The 20,263-nt window shown below is 43.2% G+C and overlaps 1 protein-coding gene across 1 annotated transcript in view; it reads left to right on the top strand.

Moving 5' to 3' along the window:
• Window positions 1-20,263, top strand: part of NEXMIF (neurite extension and migration factor) — a 409,722-nt gene that overhangs the window by 206,065 nt on the left and 183,394 nt on the right. The window contains exon 2 of the mRNA XM_087971974.1: window positions 12,311-12,418. The gene's annotated coding sequence lies outside the window, so the exon portion shown is untranslated. The remainder of the gene's footprint in view (window positions 1-12,310; window positions 12,419-20,263) is intronic.

The raw sequence follows: 20,263 nt of genomic DNA on the forward strand, positions 1-20,263 counted from the left end.
ATGTCCTGGGTCATCTTGCTTTCATACATGGGAGAGCATCATCACCTGGATTCACACATTATGTGAAGCTGTGGTTTGTGAAGCAGAGATGTTTGTCCAACACAATGCTAAGCTTTAACAGGAGAATGGATGGTGCTAATCCTAAAGGAAGCCACAAATTTTAATGTTATGGATTATCAAACTCTATTCCCCCCACCCCCAAATCATGAGTGTTTCCTATTTAATAAAATCACTGGAGCATTCAATCCAGCCTTCTATTTTTGATGGTGGCCAGTAAGACTCTCTGGGAAGTTGTGTCCGGTTAAGCCTCAAGCAGCAAATTTTGATTTGAGTTGAAAGGTGCCTCTCCTCTTTGCATTCACTTGACGGTCATCTCAGGTTTGCTATGTTTTTACTACCAAAATCTCAGCTCCTCGGTGGTTCTGAGTTTTGCCAATTTCTGACTCTTTCCCATGCTCTCTTCTGCTCCTTCAGAAGGAAATTAGTAAGCAGCTTCTAATTTATTTTAATGGAAAGTCTTCAGTGAGAAAGGGCTAATTTTCTCCCCAATTCTTTTGAGATTGAGGCAGATAGTCAGTCTGTCTGCATCTTCTCTCTCTCTTTTTCTCTCTCTCTGCCCTTCTCTCTCTCTTTTCTCTCTCTCTTACTTTCTCACTTTCTCTCTTTCTCACACATACGCAGAGAAACACAGAAATACACACACTCAGTTGCACACTGATTCTGCATGGTGCTGATACTTCATCAGAAGACACATATATTCGTTGTCCGAAAAAATAACATTTCATCCTTAACGGTTGCAAACATTTGGTGTGTGTGTGTGGGGGGGAATGGGGTTTGATCAAATGAAGCCCAAGGTAAGGCAAGGCAAAATCTCACTTCTCAGGTACGAAGGTGAGAGGTGACTTGCTGTAATCTCAGGCAAGGCCTGCAGTGCGCCATGGCTCTTCTTTTCCTGAAATGTTCGTTCTGTGGAGCTTCCCCCTGGCAGTTGGAAGGAGAACATGAAAGCCCCTCAGCCCCAGCCCCAAATAATTAGCATGCAACCCTGCATTCAGTTAGCAGTTATTTTTTCCCCCTTGGCTGCTGCATTACAACCACTCCTATTTGCTATTTGCAGAAATGAGTCACAAAATCTACCCGAGAGCTGACCAATGGCCCAAGTCCAGGGACACAGAGGAGCTGTGTGTGTTTTGTGCATGTGTGCAAGCATGAGTGTGCATAATAGGCAAAAAAGAAAAGAAAAAGAGTGCATTCTTACAATTAAGCTTCTTTTCAATTGTCTGTCTACAAGCCGAGGTCTCCAAACTTGGCAACTTTAAGACTTGTGGACTTCAACTCCCAGAAGTCTTCAAGTTGCCAAGTTTGGGGACCCTTGGTCTACAGGCAGACCTTGTCTTATAACCACAATTGGAGCCAGAATCTCCATTGCTAAGCAGGGCAGTTGTTAAATGAATTGCATCCAATTTTGCAAGCTTTTTTTTTCTTTTTTGCTCTGGCTGTTAATCGAATCTTTTCAGTTGTTAAGTGAATCAAATGTTGAATAAGCAAATCCAGTTTCCTCACTGACTTTTCTGGGGTTGGAAGCCATTGGGGTTGCACCCAGGTTCCAGATTTGCCCCCATTGCAACTGAGGCAACTTGGGCCGCCTTTACTAGGGAGTTCAGAAACTTCACTTGTTTCCTTTTTGCACTGGCTTTTTTCACTGCTTTATCTCATTTAGTTTCCTCTCCTCCAAATTGCCTCTTAATGCTATGCTGGAGCTTGTGGTCTCTTTCCTTCTGGGATAGATTTGCTGAGGCTCCGGAACGTGTTTAAATGGGAAATGTTTCAGTTAAGAGTAGGGGGGGTCCCAGCTCATTCACCACTCTCATCCATAAGGAGATTTCTTTGCGCTTAAGGTGTGGTGTGAACTCACCCACGGGGTGTGAACCTTTGTTCATGGCACACGTGGCTTAAGTCAGCCTCTTTGTAAGGAAGAGTAGAGTAGAGTAGAATATGAATAAAATAGAACAGAATAAAATACAATGGAATAGAACATGAATAGAATAGAACAGAATAGAAAAAGAATTTAAAAGAATAGAATTAGAATAGAATTAGATTAGAACAGAAAATGAATAGAATAGAAAAGAAAATGAATAGAATATGAATAAAATAGAACAGAATAGAAAATGAATAAAATAGAAAATGAATTGAATAGAAAATGAATAGAACAGAATAGAATAGAAAATGAATAGAATAGAACAGAATTGAATTAGAAATGAAATGAAATAGAATAGAATAGAATAGAACAGAATTGAAATAGAAATGAAATAGAATAGAATGGAATGGAATGGAACGGAATAGAATAGACTAGGAGTTGGAAGGGACCTTCAAGGTCTTCTAGTCCAACCCCCCACCCCAAGCAGAAAATCCTGTACCATTTCAGACAAATGGCTATCCAACCTCTTCTCGAAAGCCTCCAGTGATGGAGCACCCACAACTCCTGAAGGCAAGCTGTTCAATGTCTTTTGGATTTTAAAGACAACTACAGGCAGTCCTTAACTTACAACAGTTCATTTAGTGACTTTTTGAAGCTACAACAATACTGAAAAAAGTGGCATGGCCATTTTTCACACCTGACTATTGCAGCATTTCCATGGTCTGTGATCAAAATTTGGATGTTTGGCAACTGACTCATATTTATGACAGTTGCAGTTCCTGGGGTTGTGCAACCTTTTGCAACCTTCTGACACCCAATGGGAAGCCAGATTCACTTAACAACTTTGTTAACCATTGCAGTGATTCACTTCACAACTGTGGCAAAGGAAGGTCATAAAATGGGGCAAAACTCACTTAATAACTGTCTTGCTTAGTAACAGAAATTCGGGGCTCAATTGTGGTCATAAGTCAAGGACTATCTGTACCAGAACTGAAGATGAGATTGGACAATGTTCTGAACACATATAAAAATTATATGGGGGAAAAAAAGGAAAATTATTTTGTTTAGGTGGCATGAATGGACAGAGAAGAACAAAATGCAAGAGTAGGAAAAGAAAGTGATTGTGTCATTGGGTGACACATTTGCTCAGGAATAAATTTTGGACCCTTTCAGAAATGGATCTTGGGGAACATGGAAGACCTGAGAGAAAAGGAAAAAAGTGGGGAAAAAAGAGATTAAACATTGGAACAACTGCAGGAAGAAAAGCAACAAGCACAGCCAAGTCCTGTGTTTATGTTATTTATGATATTTATAGATTTATTATACAGCTGCCCACCACATAGGTGACTCTAGACAGTGCACACCATTAAAATAAAAACCAACTAAACATGGCCATTAAAATACAATTAGAAACAGTATAAAAACTATAAATAGGACATGAAAAATAGCTGATTCTCTCAGCAGAATGAATAGACATGACATGTAAGGAAAAAGAATGTGGGAGCTGCTCGGAACAGGGTGAAAACAATTATGGCTCAGAGAGGTGCAGAAGTGCCTGGAGTTAAGCTAATGGGAATTATGAAGAAAAACACTTGGTGAAACAAGACTCTGATGAAGCACATGAGTCTTGGCCAAGGAACAAGATGCGCGCAAGAGAAGAACTGCTGCAGAAAATGTGAGTAGTGTGTATGTAAGATGTCTGGCAAAAAGAAGCTAAAATACAGTCAGAGGAACAAGGAACCCACCAAGATGAAAAGAGACAGTGAAATACAGAGTGATTTTTATGGATATTAAAAAAATAATGCGTGGAAAGAAGGTGCAGAAGGTGAACAAGGCAGAAAGAAAATGTGATTAAGGTGGTGGAGGGATTTGCAGTGAAATTGAAATGAGGGAGATTGGAGAGATTTGCATGGACTTATAGTGATACGTGAAAGAGTGAACTTGAGTGCTATACATATTTCCAACTAGCCAGCTTTAAAATGGGTGGACTTCAACTCCCAGAATTCCCATGACTGGTTGAGGAATTCTGGGGGTTGAAGTCCACCCATATTCAAGTGGCCAAGGTTGAGGAACACCTGATTGTGATAGAGGGAACACATTATGAAAAGGCAATTAGAAATGCTGTAAGAATGTTGAAAAACAATGATAGGGTTTAATGTGTCAATGGTGTATCTGGAAAAAATATGAAAATATGGGTGCAGTTTGCTTATGGAACTGCTGTTGAACTTGTTTAATGTGGATGGAAAGTGCATGTGTGCTGAATGATTGGAAGAACAGTCCTGTTATTTGTGCAAAGGGAAAGGAAGCAGGAGTGAATGTGACAACTGTAGAGGGATTTGTTTGCAAAGTCTGCTCAAGAAGCTGTATGACGAAATACAGGATCTGGGTAATGTCTGATTTAATGAAAAGAAGGACTAAGGGTGACGTGATAGCAGTTTTCCAATATTTGAGGCTATGGTACAAAATGTTACAAAGACGAGAGGGTCAACCTATTCTCCAAAGCGTTTGAGGGTAGGACAAGAAGCAATGGATGGAAACTAGTCAAGGAGAGAAGCAACCTAGAAATAAGGAGAAATTTACTACTAACACAACAATTAATCAGTGGAACAACTTCCCTCCAGAAGCTGTGGGTGCTCCATCACTGGAGGTTTTCAAGAAGAGATTGGACAACCATTTGTTTGAAATGAGGTAGGGTTTCCTGCTTGAGCAGTGAATTGAACTAGAATACCTCCAAGGTCTCTTCTAACTCTTGTTCTTCTGTCAGTCTGTTAAGTTCTATTTGAAGGATTGCTAGAGCAAAGTGTGGAAACACAGTGTGGTTTTATATACAGCCAGGATGGGGGTGCATACCAGATTTTTGCTCTTTAACAGTTCTGGGGGAAGGAATAAAAAATATTTGACACACAAATAGTCCTGAACTTACAACCATGATCAAAGCTGGAACCTCATATAGCAAAACATAATCTGTCCAAACCTGATTTTATGATATTTTTATGGTGGTTCTTAAGTGAATGACATGGTCCTTAAGTGAATCCATGTATTCCTGTAACCAACTATAAGATAAGCTAGTTGCCAAGTGCCCCAAATGCAGTCATGTTACAGAATAACAGAGTTGGAAGGGATCTTGGAGGTCTTCCAGTCCAGCCCCCTGCCCAAGCAGGAGACTCTATAGTCTATACCAGGGGTCTCCAACCTTGGCAACTTAGCCTGGGGGACTTCAACTCCCAGAATTCTGGGGGTTGAAGCCCCCAGGCTTAAAGTGGCCAAGGTTAGAGACCCTGGTCTATACCAGTGGTCGCCAACCAGTGGGCCAGGGATCACTGGTGGTCCGCAAAAAAAAATTGGTGGTCCGCAGAGAAATGTCCCCACCAAAGCAATTAATCCAGGCTGTATGAAAACACAAGGCTGTGCTGCCCACATGGCCCGCGGGAGCACAAGGCTTGCGTCGCTTGCATTGCACACAACATGAGGTAGTGAGGGGAGGGGGAAGGGGGAAGTGGGGGAACTCGCCTGGCCACCAGGCTGCTTCTTTCTGCTTCTTTCTTCTTCTGCTTTTGGCTGCACGCAAGGAAAGCAGCCAAAGTCTTTCTTTCTCCCCCACCAAACTCCTCCAGAAATGAGTCTTTGGGACCCTGCAAGGCCTCCTGCTCCAAGTCTCACAAAGACTCATTTCTGGTGGAGTTTGGGGGAGAAAAATAAAGACTTCTGCTGCTTTTGCTGCTTTCCTTGCATGAAGCCAAAAGTCTCTCTCTCTCTCTCTTTCTCTCTCTCTCTCTCTCTCTGTCTCCCCCTGAGAGCAGAGCTGGAGACGGTATCCTGCAATCCCAAATAAAGAACGATCGATTGGTAGGAAAACGGGGTGGGGGATTTTCCTGCAGACTTTTTTGGGGGGATTTTCCCAGGGTCTCTGGTCTGCGGGATTTAAAATGATGAGTTTGTTGGACCCTGAGGTCCAAAAGGTTGGCGACCCCTGGTCTATACCATTCCAGACAGGTGGCTGTCCGATCTCTTCTTATAACCCTCCAGTGATGGAGCCCCCACAACTTCTGAAGGCAAGCTGTTCCATTGGTTAATTGTTCTCCTGGTCAGAAAATTTCTCTTTAGTTCTAAGCTGGATCTCTCTTTGATGATTTTCCATCCGTTATTTCTTGTCTCGCCCTCAGATGCTTTGGAGAATAGGTTGACCCCATCTTCTCTGAAACTGTCCTTCAAGGATTGGGAGACTGCTATCCTATCCCACCCCTAGCCTTTCTCTTGGCTAGACTAGGCATGCTTAGTTCCCTCAATGGTTCATTGTACAATTTAGCCTCCCAGATCCCTTATTGTCTTCCTTGCTCTTTCTCTGCACTTTTTCTGGAGCCTCAACCTCTTTTTGTAACGTGGTGATCAAAACTGGAACGTATTACATGCTTTTCCCTGGCACAACCTGGTTAACACACCACTGTAAACAAAATGAATTTAAAGGAGGGGGTGGTGTTTTTACTTGCTTCCAAACAGCTTGTTATGATAAGTCTGAATTTTTCAACATTCTGGTTTATTATGATAGGAGAATGTGGCTAAATGGGGCAGACTTACTCTTGGTTTTTGATGTGCTCTGACTTGCAGCTGAGCAAGCAACTTCATAACTCAATATTTGATTTTGTTTTTTGTTTTAGATTCAATGGGCCTCTTCCCTGTCTTTTCATTTAAAAGCAAACCGGCCTTATGTGTGATATGTAGGCACCCCAGGTTTAAGCATTTTCAAAGAAAGTGAACAGGAACTTTGAAGCGGCTTAATTTGACAGCATTAGAAACTTTCATTCATGTTGCTCGTTAATTTTATGAAACAGTGAAGTTTTAGAAATAGAAAATGTTCTGCAAAATTCTTTCTCCCACAGTTCCATCTGGAATCCTGCTCTTAAGGGCTGGCTGGAATTTGCAAGCATACAGTTTCAGGACTTTACAGGGTTTCTGGTTGCGGGGTCTACAACAACTCGCCATGGGCAACTCGCCCCGGCCAACTTGCTGCAGCCAACTTGCTGAGGCCAACTCACCACGGGACAAGAATTATCCTAATACCAAAGTAATAGTGGAATAAAATTGTTAAGGAAAGGATGCCAAAGGAGGAACAACATGAAATGTGGATGACAAAAACTAAAATATTTTTTAAAATTATTGTAAATAATTAAATTGAGTTGTTGAATTGTCTGTCCCGCAGCAATTTTTTATTTATTTGTTTGTTTGTCAAGCATTTATAAGATAACAGGTATAATAGTTCATAATAGTTATGAATACATGAAATGGGTACATATAAGAAAAATAAAAGAAACAATAGGACAGGGACGGTAGGCACGTTGGGGCGCTTATGCACGCCTCCTACAGACTTCTTAGGAAAGGGGTGAGGTCAATAGTAGACAGTCTAAGGTTAAAGTTTTTGGGGTTTGGGGAAGAAACCACAGAGTCAGGTAGAGTATTCCAGACATTGACCACTCTGTTACTGAAGTCGTATTTCCTGCAATCAAGTTTGGTGCGGTTAACCTTGAGTTTGTATCTATTGTGTGCTCTTGTGTTGTTATGGTTGAAGCTGAAGTATTCATTGACAGGTAGGACATTGCAATGTATGATTTTATATACCATACTTAGATCAGACCAAAGACGGCATAATTCTAGGTTTTCTAGGTCTAGAATTTCAAGTCTGGCGGTATAAGGTATTCTGCAACGAGTAGAGGAGTGGAGAACTCTTCTTGTGAAATATTTCTGGACTTTCTCAACTGTGCTAATATCAGATACGTAATGTGGGTTCCAGACTGATGGGCTGTATTCGAGTATTGGTCTAGCAAATGTTTTGTATGCTCTCATTAGTAGTGTGATATTACCAGAGAAAAAGCTACGTAGGATTAGATTAACAACTCTTAATGCCTTTTTGGCTATGTAGTTACAGTGGGCTCTAGCACTTAAATGACTGTGGGGAGTTGTCCCATTCTGCTGGTTGTGGGGTAGAAGGTATTCTGGCACATTTGTGTGTAAGGAGCCAATGGGGGGGGGGGAATTGGGGGCTACAACCCTGCACTCCCGAACACTTCTTGAGCCTCGAGCCTGAAGCGCCAATGAGCTTCTCTCAGCCTGCTTTTGCCCTCCTGGCACCCTTCTCTGCCTGGGGATTAGAGATCCCAGACTTCATGAAATAAACAAAAATTGAATTCTTTAAATGGGCCTTTTGATTTAGAGAGGTTGCCATCCATTTTTATTGCTTTTTGCTTGGTTGTTTTATGGTTTCATCTGTGGCTTAATTCGGGGGACTGCTGGTAGTTTATTGTTATGTCATTGTATTTGTACAGTGGATTTTTATTGCGATGACAGCAGCCCGCCAAGTGCTGCAGCAGACAAAACACCTGAGTAAATTAAGAGATTCTCCAGCCCCAGGGGAGGTGCAGAAGTGGGGGGACAGTTGTATAGGTGGGATTGGGGGGTGGGGAAGGGGGGGAGTAAGTGCCACTTTTCCTAAGTGAACCGCAAGGGAGGGAGGGACGCTTTCCAAGAATGCTGAAGAGCAGATCTGTGCATCAGAGCTGCTCCTTGATTGCACCAGTGCACAGAAAGTATTCCTATGCTTGAGGCTTATTGCATGACTCCTCACTCCTCGGATGGGGGTGCATGCACACAACCCGATCAGGCGCAAGGGGAATGTTGTGCACACAACCGAGAATCTTCCCCATCTCTCTAAAGCAGGGGTCGCCCACATTTTGGACCTCAGGGACCATCAAATTCATCATTTTAAATCCCGCAGACCAGAGACCCTGGGAAAATCCCCCCAAAAAGTCTGCAGGAAAATCCCCCCCCGCATTTTCCTACCGATCGATCATTCTTTATTTGGGATTGCAAAATAGCATCTCCAGCTCCATTCTCAGGGGGAGAGAGAGAGACTTTTGGCTTCATGCAAGGAAAGCAGCAGAAGCAGCAGAAGTCTTTCTTTCTCTCCCCCAAACACTGCCAGAAATAAGTCTTGTGAGACTTGTTGTGCCGGTGCAGCATCTTGGAGCAGGCGGCCTTTGCAGGGTCCCAAAGACTCATTTCTGGCAGTTTGGGGGAGAGAAAGAAAGACTTTTGCTGCTTTCCTTGCATGCAACCAAAAGCAGAAGAGAGAAGCGGAAAGAAGTAGCCCGGTGACCAGGCCAGGCCCGTGGGGCGAGTGGGGCAAATTCCCCCCCTTCCCGCTTCCCCCCCTCCCCTCACTACCTCGTGTTGTGCGTACTGCAAGGGACTCAAGCCTTGTGTTCCTGCAGGCCATGTGGGCAGCACAGCCTTGTGTTCTCACACAGCCTGGATTAATTGTTTTGGGGATGACATTGCTCTATGGACCACCAAATTTTTTCCGTGGGCCACCAGTGGTCCCCGGCCCACTGGTCGGCGACCACTGCTCTAAGGAACATGTTGGGCAATGAGGTAGACCTCAGGGGTGGGAGGGCTAAGGAAGGGATAGTAGACCGACTGCAGTCTTAGCTTCCATTCCGGTAGACTTTGCACAACAATTGTGACATCCTGGGTCACACCCTTCCTTCATGCAATTACAGGTAGTCCTTGACTTACAACAGTTCATTTATTTATTTATTTGTTAAAATAAATTTTATTGAATAAACATTAAAAACAATTAAACACAGTGTGACTTTCTTGGCCATCATTTTGGCCATACAAGCTATAGTATAGAGATAAACATAACAGTTAATTTCCTTTTTTCCTTATGTTATTAGTACAGTGCTAGCTGCATATTATTTCTATTTCTATTTCTATATAATTATATACATATTTACAACCGTCTTTTATACTCATGCATTCGTATTATCTGTATTTGTCCATTATATTCCATTCTCTTTGGTTTCCAAAACTTTAACTTTCATCCTATAATAAAGCGTCAACCCTTTCTTTCTTTTTCCTTGACTCCAGCCATTGATACCTTCTACCCCAGACTTCATAATACTCTGTCTCACCCTTATCTTTGATTTCTAAAGTTAGTCTGTCCATCTCTGCACAGACTAATATTTCCCTTATTATTTCACTTTCTGTAGGGGTATCTTCATTCTTACAGTTTTGGGCATACACCAATTTCGCAGCTGTTATTATATGTATCATTAAATATATTGTTTCTTTACTGTATTTCTCATTAATAATTCCCAGTAAGAACATTTCTGGTCTGAACTCTATTTTCTGGTTAACCATCTCTTCTATCCAAACCTTCATTTTCCACCAGTATTTTTTTTTTTGCTTTTATACATTTCCACCACATATGATAATAGGTCCCTATCTCTAACTTACAGCAGTTCATTTAATGATCATTCAAACCTACAACGGCACGGAAAAAGGTGAACTTATGACTGTTTTTCACAGTTACAATCTTTGCAACATCCCCATGGTCATGTGGTGCTTGGCAACTGACTCATATTTATGATGGTTGCAGTGTCCTAGGGGGTCATAGGATCTGCTTTTGGGACCTTCTGACAAGCAAAGTCAATGAGGAAGCCAGATTCACTTAACAACCAGGTTACTAACTTATCAACTGCAGTGATTCACTAACTGTGGCAAGAAAGGTTGTAAAATGGGGCAAAGGTCACTTAACAAATTTCTCACTTAACCGCAGAAATTTTGGGCTCGGTTGTGTCAAGGGACTACCTGTAAAATTACTTTATCTGGTCGCATTTCCTATCTGGTCTGTCATTTGGAACAGAGGTCTCCAACCTTGGCCACTTTAAGACTTGTGGACTTCAACTCCCAGAATTCCCTGTTATAGAGGACTGTGGTGCTGCTGGCACCAGGCCATAGGGGTAGGGCAGGCAAAAGCCATGCTGGCTGAGGAATTCTGGGACTTGAAGTCCACAAGTCTTAAAGTGGCCAAGGTTGGAGATCCCTGATTTGGAAGACACGCATTACCTTGAATGCATATAGTTTTCTTTTAAAACCTTGTTATTTTAAAAATGAGAATACGTCATTTTCACCCATGTTTTAAACATCTTTTTTTTTTAAAAAAAATTCCTTTACATCATGTACATTTGAAAAAAAAAATACTTCAAAGACCCTTGAAAAAAGACAGCGATAGCAAGACTTTTATTCCTTTGTGTTGTTGGAGAAAAACAGGTATGCACCTCCCAGTGAGGCCGTGACCTGCCCAAATCTTCGGGTTTTCCCTCGGGTGGGACGACCTATATCTCTTTTTATTGGCTTCTTGGGATTCCGTTCTCACCCCACCCCCAAAGCTGCACTGCGGATCTTAAAACAGTGGATTCCTTCAAATCTTACAAAGCCAGTGAACCCTTAAAGTCTGTAAAGCAGAGGTCTCCAAACTTGGCTACTTTAAGACTTGTGGACTTCAACTCCCAGAATTCTCCAGCCAGCAGATCTGGCTGGAGAATTCTGGGAGTTGAAGTCCACAAGTCTTAAAGTGGCCAGGTTTGGGGATCCATGCTGTAAAGGAACATAAAAGCTATAAAGGTAGTCCTTGACGTACAACAGTTCGGTTAATGACTGTTCAAAGTTACAAGGGCGCTGAAAAAAAGCAACTTAGGACCATTTTTCACACTTACAACCTGTGCAGCATCCCCATGGTCACCTGATCAAAATTCAGACGTTTGGCAACTGACTCGTATTTATGACGGTCACAGTGTCCCGGGATCATGGGATCCCCTTTTGGGACCTTCTGACAAGCAAAGTCAGTGGGGAAGCCAGGTTCACTTAACAACCGCATTACTAACTTAACAACTGCAGCGATTCACTTAACAGCTGTGACAAATAAGGTTGAAAAATGGGAGAAAATTAATTTGACAACTGTCCTCATTTAGCAACAGAAACTTGGGGCTCAATTCTGGTTGTAAGTCCAGGACTGTCTTAAGGTATTGAGATTTAAGAGCTGACCAGTTGCTGTAAGGCTGATGCAATAAGGATGAATCAGCAAAAGTATTGCTTTTTTAAGACTAAGGATGGGTCCACAGAAGTCTTTACCACTTTAAGAGGTATCTATATAAAGGCAGCCATTAGAGGGCATATTCTTTGCTTTGTGTCCTGTCTCCTTTGTAGAGTTCCCCGTGCAAAGTTAAGATTGATTGCCTGTCAGATATTTGCCTACCATGTATATTTCTGTATATGTCTTGTATATAAGCCACTATTAAATGTCTAAGCCTCTGTGTGCTCCTGTGTTTTGCTCCTGGGTTGTCTCATAATAGTAGTCACGCTGCAAACGCTCTGACGGACTGTCTGTATAGCTTGACTCCGCATGAAACATATAGGATTCCACCCCCCTTTTGTGCTTTCTCTGAAAGCTATTTTGAAAGCAACCTTCGGCTGTTCCATTGGACTCCTTGCCTCCTTCTTCTGCTGGACCATGAAGCCATGCATGTACAAACCTGTTCCATTTATTTCCTCTTGCAGAACTCCTGTGTTCTCAGCACCATCCCTTGAAATGACACGGAACCACAGGGGAGAAGGGCAGCCTTCGGATGAGCAGATGGATGTTCCTCACTGAGGCATGGTGGCATGGTAAGGCTGCAGACAAGCTGCACACCTTCCATATTTGCATACGGGCTTGCCGTTGGTTCTTATCAGTTGTTTTCTTTGCTTGTTATGGACTTGATAACCTGCCCTTTTTCCTTGAGGTCTCAAGGTGGTAGAAAGAGATGCCTCCTTTCCTTTCATCTCTGAAACAACAACCCAGTGAGGTAGGTTGGCCTGAAAGTGAAGGGCCACTGTATACTGTCTTAAGGGATGTGGTAGCTCAGTGGCTAAGACTCTGAGCTTGTTGATCAGAAAGGTCGGCAGTTCAGCAGTTCGAATCCCTTGCACCACGTAAGGGAGTGAGCTCCCGTTACTTGTCCCAGCTTCTGCCAACCTAGCAGTTCGAAAGCATGTAAAAATGCAAATAGAAAAATAGGGAACTTTGGTGGGAAGGCAACAGCATTCCGTGCACCTTCGGCATTCCGTCATGCCGGCCACATGACCATGGAGACGTCTTCGGACAGCGCTGGCTCTTCGGCTTTGTAATGGAGATAAGCAGCACCCCCTAGAGCCGGAAACAACTAGCACATAGGTGTGAGGGGAACCTGTACCTTTATACTGTCTTAGGAGTTGTTGGAGCAGTCATGTTTGTCTAAACATGTTTGCTTATTATTATTTATTTTGATCATTGTTTAGTTGTATGGCTTTGTAGACAGTATATTAATATTAAGGAACCCCCGTCAAGCTCTTCATCAAGGCCTTTGCCATTATTAAAAATTATTTATTGATTTGGTTGTGATTTCTTTAATTATTGTGAGCTGCCCAGAGCCAGGTGTTTGATTGTGTTAAAGGTGATAAAATTTTATTATGGTTTGTTGCACAGTCAACCAGATGTTCAGGCTGGGCCTAACATTTTTATGCACCTATTGAGTCCTTCCCGAGGACCTGTGAGAGGCAGATGTTGTTGGCAGATGTTGTTTGATGGTGTTAAAAGTATAATTGCAGGATGCCAGCTGTTCCCAGTAAAGCTGCCTTTTGCAATTGACTGATGGTGAAATTGTCAGTGTTGATGGTGTTGAAGTGGTGATCCAGGTGTTTTGGGGTTGCACTCAAGGGGCGAATTACTATTGGTGCTACCTTTGCTTTCTTTGGCACACAGTTATTCTATTTCTATAAGGAGTCCTCAACTAATGACCACAACTGAGCCCAACATTTCAGAAGCTAAGCAAGACAGTTAAGTGAATTCTGCCCCATTTTATGACCCTTCATATCACAGTTGTTAAGTGAATCATTGCAGCTGTTAAGACAGTATCACAGTTGCTAAGTGAATTTGGCTTCCCCAGTGACTTTGCTTGTCGGAAAGGCGCAAAAGGTGATCAAATGATCTTGGGACACTGCACCCGTCGTAAATGTGAGTCAGTTGCCAAATGTCTGAATTTTGATTGCGTGACCATAGAGGTTGTAATGGTCATAAGTGTGAAAAAGTCACTTTTTTCAGTGCTGTGTAACTTTAAACGGTCACTAAATGAACTGTTGTAAGTTGAAGATTACCCGTATTTGCAAGCCTTATTATTATTATTACAGTTCACTACACAATCAGCCAGGTGTTCAGCCTGAATTTGGCATTTTTCTCAGCCTATCAAGCCCTTCCCAATGACCTGGGACAGGCAGACATAGGTGTTGGGTGGTGTTAAAGGAACAGTCCTAGGATGGAAGCTGTTCCAGGCAAAGCTGCCACCTGCAATTGACTGGTAGTGAATTTGTCAGTGCTGATGGTGTGGAAGTGGTGCTCCAGATGTGTTTTGCACCCAAGGGGCCAATTACTATTGGTGCTACCTTTACTTTCTTTGGCCACAGTTGTTTTACCTCTATTTGCAGCTCTTTTGTATTGTGTTACCTTCTCCGATTCTTCCTCTTCTCTTCTGCTCTCTCCAGACATTGCAATATCCACGACCCAGACTTTTTTCTCCATTTTATCAACAGTTCTTAAGTCTGGGTTGTTATATGGCAGGTGCCTGTCAAACCCCCAAGTACTTTAGCTTCTTTACTATCTATTACATTTTTCTACCAGGGGCTCCATTATTATTCACAAACAAGTAGTGCCCAGTGTTTCTCGATGGTTAGAATATGGGACATTAATGTAACAGAGGTTCCTGCTTAGCCACGAAACCTTTGAGTTTCCTTGCAACAGAAGTCCTCTTTAGTGTACTCTGTGGTGGGCTACTACAAGGTTGCTCTCAGGATTAAATTACCATATTTTAGATTTAAGAGTTGACCAGTTGCTGTAAGGCTGATGCAATGTAAGGCTGATGTAATAAGGATGAATCAGCAGAGATATTGCTTTTTTAAGAGTAAGGATGGATCCACAGAAGTCTTTACCACTTTAAGAGGTGTCTGTATAAAGGCAGCCATTAGAGGGCATGTTCTTTTCCTTGTATCCTGCCTCCATTGTAGAGTTCTCTGTGCAGAGTTAAGAAGATTGATCGCTTGTCAGGTATTTGCCAACCATGTATATTTCTGTATATGTCTTGCATATAAGCCACTGTTAAATATCTAAGCCTCTGTGTGCTCCTGTGTTTTGCTCCTGGGTTGTCTCATAATAGTGGTCACGCTGCAAATGCTCTGACAGACTGTCTGTATAGCTTGACCCTGCATGGAACATATATGATCCCCCCCCACTTTATGCTTTCCCGGAAAGCGACTTTGATAGCAACCCTTCAGGTGTTCCGTTGGTTGTTCCATCTGCGTTGTTATATGGCAGGTGCCTGTCAAACCCCCCAAGCACTTTAGCTTCTTTACCATCTATTACTTTTTTCTACCAGGAGCTCCATTATTATTCACAGACAAGTAGTGCCCAGTGTTTCTGAATGGTTAGAATGTGGGACATAAATGTAACAGAGGTTCCTACTTAGCCACGAAGCCTTTGAGTTTCCTTGCACCAGAAGTCGTCTTTAGTGTATTCTGTGGTGGGCTACTCCAAGGTTGCTTTCAGGATTAAATTACTGTATTTTTCACACTATAAGACACACTCCCTCCCCCCCAAAAAAACTGGGTAGAAATGTCTGTGTGTCTTATAGAGTGAATATTGTGCCGGGGGGGAGGGGGATTGCCACCTCCTGTCACCGCTGTTGCCGCCGCTGGGGAACGTTGGAGCCTTCCCTGTCGAGCAGCTGATTGGCAGTTGGATCAGCCTCCCACAATACCACCGATCACCTGTTCTAGGTGGTGGGGATTGCCACCGCTGTTCGCTGTTTTTTGCCGCTGCCACCAATCGCTGCTGCCAATCACTGCCAATCACTAAGCGGAGGCAATCCCCGCCGCCTAGAACAGCTGATCGGTGGTATTCCAGGAGGCAGGTTCAACTGCCAGTCAGCTGCTTGGCAATGAAGGCTTCAGCGTTCCCTGGCGGCGGCAGCAGCAGCAGCTCAGCTCAGTTGACCAGTGGTGGGCGCAATGGAGCAGAGCCCTGACAAAGCCACGTACTGGGCCTGCAATAACATGCTGAAGCTGACCAGGCTGTTTGCTGTTGCAAGGACGCTAGCCAGATGAATCCCAAATGGACGCTGGGAGGCAGAGGCAGTTTTTTCTTTTTCTTGGTTTCCTCCCCAGGTGCATCTTACGTTGCAGAGCATCTTATAGTGCAAAAAATATGATAGATGGGGAGAGGTCTATCTTTGCTACTTTGAGCTGCCTAGGAAAAGAGAGAGGATGAAACCTAACCAGTTTCTTTATTTCCGGGCACTGGCATTTATTGATGGAGAAGGGTACATTTTAAAGCATTTGAAATGTTTTTGGTTTTTTTTACAACTAAGGGGAAAATTCCTAAAGGTTAAAGCAATCAACCAGCGGAACAACTTACCTTCAGAAGTTGTGGGTGTTTCATCACTGGAGACGTTCAAAATAAGACTGGACAGCCACCTGTCTGGAATGGTATAGTCCAGGGGTCCCCAAACTTGGCAACTTTAAGACTTGTGGACTTCAACTCCCAGAATTCTCTATGTCAGCTGGAGAATTCTGGGAGTTGAAGTCCACAGGTCTTAAAATTGCCAAGTTTGGGGACCTCTGGTATAGTGGGTTGGACTAGAAGATGTCAAGGTCACTTCCAACTCTGTTATTCTGTTAATTCTGATAAAGCCAGGATGATCTCAGTTAAGCAGCCCGCTTGAGCCGAGCAAGGACCGTCTGGCCAGGGTTGCAACTCCCAAAATGCCCAGCCAAATGAGAATTATGGGAGTTGTAGTTCTTGCACATCTGGAAGGAGAAAGGAGACTCTGAAACCCATGTACAGATCTGCCTCTCCTCTGGTGTTGCAACTGTGTGCTGCCTATGATCTGGGCCAGATTATGAACTTTAATCCTGAAAGCAATTGCAGTGATTCACTGTGGCAAAAGAAAAGGTTGTAAAATGGAACAAAACCCATTTAGCAACAGAAATTTGGGGCTCAATTGTGTCCATATGTTGAGGACTACCTGTAATCAGTGGAACAGCTTGTTTCCAGAAGCTCTGGGTGCTCCCTCACTATATAGGCTTTTAAGAAGAGACTGGACAGCCACTTGTCTGGAATGGTATAGGACAGTGGTGGCTAGCCCTTTTGGGCTCCTGTGCCAAAAATTGTGCACGCGCTTGTGCTTGCACACTTGTGTGTCAGCTCCCAGAAGGCAATGCTCCCCTCTTCATGTTCCCTGTGCATGTGTGTGCAATCCCCCCCCCGCCGCCATCTTATCTGCACTGTGCCTCACAGCTGATTTTCGGATGGTTTGAGGCCTTTTTGGCCTCCCAAAGGCTTGAAAAAGCCTCTGCAGGCTTTGCAGGCCGAATAATAGACCCATGTAGTCACTTCCGGTATTACAGGAAATGACAAAACGGGCCTATTATTCATCCTGCAGAGGCTTTTTTCAAGCCTCTGGGAGGTCCAAAAAGGCCTCAAACTGGCCGAAAATCAGTTGTGAGGTGTGAGCATGTGCAGTGAGGTAAGTTTGCCTGTGGCTTGCGTGCCAGCACAAATGGCTCCGCGTGCCACCTGTGGCACACATGCCATAGGTTCGCCATCACGGGTATAGGATCTCCTGCTTGAGCAGGGGGTTGGGCTAGAAGACCTCCAAGGTCCCCTCAAACTCTATTACTCTATGTTATCCGAAATGCCCATGGGCAGTGTTCCTAGGTGCTCAGTGGGACTCTCGAGCAGTGGGGAGATAATTTAGTTAAGGAAGATGCATGTTAATTTTGCTTCTTGTAATTTTATGCTGGCTTCTCCCCTGATCTTTTAGCTGTGAGCTCATCTTCCCCTTGCCAAGCTTTCACTGTGCCAGTCTTGGGCTGTGATGCTGTGAGGTATGCATGCATGTCTGTAATTAAAACGGGAGAAAAATGCTTTTGTATTGCATCTGTCAATCTCCCCTGACCTTGGCGTGCCTGGAAGCCATATTTTGAAAAGGGAAGGCAGAATATAATTGTGCAGTGTGCGCTTTATCTCTTGGGCATTTAAACCTGACGTTCCTGTGCCTTGATAATTAAATCTGAGCGCTACAATCATTTCAAGAGAGCCCCGGTAATTTCACTGTGTTTCTCAAAGCAGCAGTTTATTTATTCGCTATATTTTTTGAGAAGTGCATTGAGAACAGGATTCCAGTGGATCAGTGTAAATTAGATTTACATTCTGTCCAGGCTCTGTCTGAGGTTGGGAATTGTGTTGGCCCTGAGCCAAACTACATATTGCAAACAAGTATTTATGGCATTGTTAGTATTGTGGTTTTATCTTCTTTCCGTTCTTCAAAAATCTCCTTCAATATTTTTATTGTTATAACATTTTGCATCATTTTATTGGCTTGCATGTCTTTCCTCTTTCTAAAACATTTCGTTCCCTTTAATCTCCAGGTTTTGAGATCACAAAATTGCTTATGTTTAATTTGTCTTGTAAAAACCAAAACAGACTCTTATTTCCCATGACAAGCTGTTTATTCCTTATAATTCAAAAGCCTTATTATAACGGTTTCAATATTCCAATTTTATGTGGACCCCTTAGTCCATTTATAATAAAATCAAAGTCTTATTTAGCTTTCTGCAGTTTATTTCAGCTTCTTTAGATTTTACAATTAAAACTTCCTTTTGTTCAGGATTGAAGGCAAACCCACCGAGCATTTTCAAACTTGTCATTTTGAAGCTCTCTAATAGCTTCAAAGTAGCTAATGAGCAATTTGTGAAAATAATTAGAAAGTGAGATTTGTGAACTTACTGTCCTTCAAAAGGCTCTGCTGTTGTTGCAAGCTAGGTGGGTGATCCCATTGTCTCCCAGTGCTCAATCCCATGGGATCTTGAGGAGAAGACATCCAGAGCGCATATGGGTGATTTCCTATCTCAGGGGTCCCCAAACGTGGCAACTTTAAGACTTGTGGACTTCAACTCCCAGAATTCTGGGAGTTGAAGTCCACAAGTCTTAAAGTTGCTAAGTTTGGAGACCTCTGTCCTATCATCTCCTTATCTGGAAAGATTCAGAAAAACTGGTCAACTCACTGATTCCTTGTTGTTTGCAGCTGTCAACGGCTCCTCGTTTGCAGAGCTGTCTTCAGTTTGCTATACATTTCTGGGAGGCAGATTGGCAATTTGCTCAGCATTGTTTGAGAACCCTCTCTTGGGGCTGGAATGATGCTGATAGGTTGCATCTATATTAAGATGGCTTAACCTGGGCTGCAGGAACCTGGAAAACCATTTGATGGCGACATAGTTTAGAATAGATAAAGGTTTTTTTTTTAAAATCACTTTGCTGCCATCTAGGGATCACTGCACTCAGTGCATGCTTAAAGGTTGTTTGCTGGGCCTGTTTCACATTGTTCCCAGAACCCCCTACTGTTCCGCCTTAGGCTTTCTGTGAGTTTCCTACCAGGTTTGGGTTCTTAAAGATTGAAGGTTGAGCCAGGGCCTGCAGGCAGCTCCCGGGCTTTATCCAGACAGCTATTCACACACAAAGGCAGGGAGACGGAGATTCAAGGATTCTGCCCTTTGATATGTGGCAGTCCAATAAAAGCATCATAGAGCAGGAAACTATAAAGCTCGAGTATCTACGTAGCAGATCCAAATTCAAGCTTTTTATCTTCTTTTCCTGCCTGTGCACCAGAGGTGGTATTCAGCCGGTTCTGACCAGTTCTGGAGAACCAGTAGCGGAAATTTTGAGTGGTTGGGAGGCCAATCCCACCTCTGACTGGCACTGCCAACCCCATCTATTCTCAGCCTCCCATTGAGTCCCAGCTGATCGGCTGGGTCTTCTTTGGTTGCCTTCCCCAGGAGAACGGAGCTGAAAAGCAGGTTAGTGGAGTGCGGAGGGAAGGGGGATTTTGCAGTATCCTTCCCCTGCCACACCCACAAAGCTACACCCACAGAGCCAGCAGTAAAAAAAATTGAATCCCACCACTGCTGAGCACCTGCTGGACTGAGGACAGTGAGGTGGCAGCAGGTCCTTTCTCAGTGGGAGTGGGAGTAGATGTCTGTATACCTGAACTGTCTACTCAATAGTCCTTTGCGTCCGGCCTTGTAGCCCTTTCCAGCAGCCATTGTCTCTGTCTTGGCAGTGTTTAGGTCACTGAACTGTCCCTCTTGGTCACCCATTCAGTTATCCGGGTGTTTTCCTTGTTTAACCAGGCGCACAGTATATGATGTTTATATATATTGATTGGAATTTGTTTCTACCATTTATCTGTAAGCATTACCCAGATAGACCAGATAGGGAACGTGACCAGAGAAAGTAAATTTACAGGTAGTCCTAGACTTACGGCCACCATGGATCTCAAAATTTATGTTGCTCAGTGAAATATTTGCATGATAGCAGTATTTCAATATTAGAGGGGCTGCCACAAGGAAGAGGCGGTCAAATTATTCTCCAAAGCACCAGAGAGCAGG

Source organism: Notechis scutatus, chromosome 10, assembly GCF_049901735.1.
Source record: "Notechis scutatus isolate UNSWTSFEM ecotype Mainland chromosome 10, rNotScu1.2, whole genome shotgun sequence".
NCBI classification, from domain to species: domain Eukaryota; kingdom Metazoa; phylum Chordata; class Lepidosauria; order Squamata; family Elapidae; genus Notechis; species Notechis scutatus.